The sequence below is a fragment of the Scleropages formosus genome, unplaced genomic scaffold (assembly GCF_900964775.1).
Source record: "Scleropages formosus unplaced genomic scaffold, fSclFor1.1, whole genome shotgun sequence".
Classification (NCBI taxonomy): Eukaryota; Metazoa; Chordata; class Actinopteri; order Osteoglossiformes; family Osteoglossidae; genus Scleropages; species Scleropages formosus.
The window spans coordinates 272898-275024 of NW_021641040.1; positions in this window are offsets into that span (position 1 = coordinate 272898).

A 2127-nucleotide genomic window follows, 5' to 3' on the forward strand; every position below is an offset into this window, starting at 1 on the left:
CATCCAAACCTATGGCGCTGCGTGCCACAATAGTTAATTTTAATAATTGCCCAATCAAGTGGTCCTTTATTTATGCCTCCACGGACAAACCTACTGGCCTTAGAACAAAGCATTACACCATGTGTTTACATGTGTTACATATACACACACTTTCTGAACCACTTGTCCCATACGGAGTCGCAGGAAACCGGAGCCTACCCGGCAACACAGGGCATAAGGCCGGAGGGGGAGGGGACACACCCAGGACGGGACGCCAGTCCGTCGCAAGGCATCCCAAGCGGGACTCAAACCCCAGACCGACTGGAGAGCAGGACCCGGTCCAACCCACTGCGCCACCGCACCACCGCGCCCCCCATTGGAGTGAACCATTCGGGGTATTTTTAGGTGGGAGTCCTTGGGCACAACCAACTTGACAGGGGTGTTTTACTGTGCAATGGGATAAATGTTTTCATAAGTTGTAACATAGGGATATTTATAGTAGAAAAATGTTTTGTATGGCTTTTATGTTTTTGTATTCATGTTGGAAGTTATTTTTGGGGGGAAATGCACTTTGGAATAGTTGAGGCTGTATGATGTAGCCAGAGGGCGGTGTTACTGCTATATAAGCTTGTATTAGGTCACTAGTCAGGGTGGCCAATTGATGCAAACTTATGCAGACTCAGGTAGACAGGCACTCACACAGCAAATAGGAGAGTTGTGCATTGCTGTTGATGCAAGAAGTTAAGCCCATGGCTCATAGACCTTATATTCTTTTGTAATGTCACACCCTCTTTGGACTGGAAGGTACACCATATCAAGTTGAATCTTCTATAGTGATGTCCTTGTGATGTCACATATTTCAGAATGTACCCTACTAAAGGATTCTTTGCAATACTTAGAACTTTGTGCTGAAACAGGTGAAAAAAGGGGGCACATGGACACAGAGCGTGAACACCAAAGACGTGAATTGGTACCCTGTGCAAAACTTTGCCCGCAGGAAGCTGGAGGGTGTAAACCCCGCTGTCATAACATGGTATGTTCATTTGTTGAATTACTAGTTGGGACACTTGTACATGGTATTATGTTGCTTTTCTTAATAGTATATATTTTTAAATTTACATTTAATTGATACTTTTCTAAGGGGCGCAGTGGCGCAGTGGCCCAGTGGGTTGGGCCGCAGTCCTGCTCTCTGGTGGGTCTGGGGTTCGAGTCCTGCTTGGGGTGCCTTGTGGCGGAGTGGCGTCCTGTCCTGGGTGTGTCCCCCTCTCCCTCCGGCCTTATGCCCTGTGTTGCCGGGTAGGCTCTGGTTCCCTGTGACCCTGTATGGGACAAGCGGTTCTGAAAGTGTGTGTGTGTGTTACTTTTCTCCAAACTGACTTACCATATTTACCCATTTATATAGCTGCGTGATTTTACTAGAACAATTCAGGTTAACTACTTTGCTCAAGGGTACTACAGCTGGAGGTGATAATCAAACCTGCACCTTTGGGTCCAAAGGCAGCAGGATGTAGCTGTCTGTCATTTGAGTCTCTTTGAGAATTGAAATGTGTCACATATGAATTTAATTGAAACGCTGCACTCATGGAACAACCATACTCTGATCAGAGCTGTTAACCGAATACATTGTGTATCCCAAATTATCCGAACTCACAGGTCGCAAAATATGTACTGCACATTAAGCTGTTTTCTGCATTCAGTTACATTATTATACAGTGTATCAGTTTCAATTGTACATTAGCATCAGCATATTTACATAACTCAACACTCTAGACATACATATTGGCCATCCAGTATTACCAAAGTGCAAGTACTGGAAACCTGAACCTGAAGTAGATGAAAATTGTGAAAAATGTTGTTCTGTGTTTGTCTTTAAAGTGAAGAGCTACAGCTGGGCTTCAAGAAGGATCTGGCTTGCAAAGGTATGTTGGCAGTGGCACGAGGAGAGGGGGAGCACAATGTTCGAGCCCCCGAGGAAGATGATGAGCTGTCCATGGAAACCCAGGTTGACTGCCTGCTGGACCAGACCACAGACCCAAATATACTAGGAAGGGTTTGGACAGGCTGGGAAGCCTGGATGTTATTTTATGTTTACAACTTTGGTCTCCTGGTTACTTTCTGTAATGTAATTTACACCAAAATTGTGTAAAC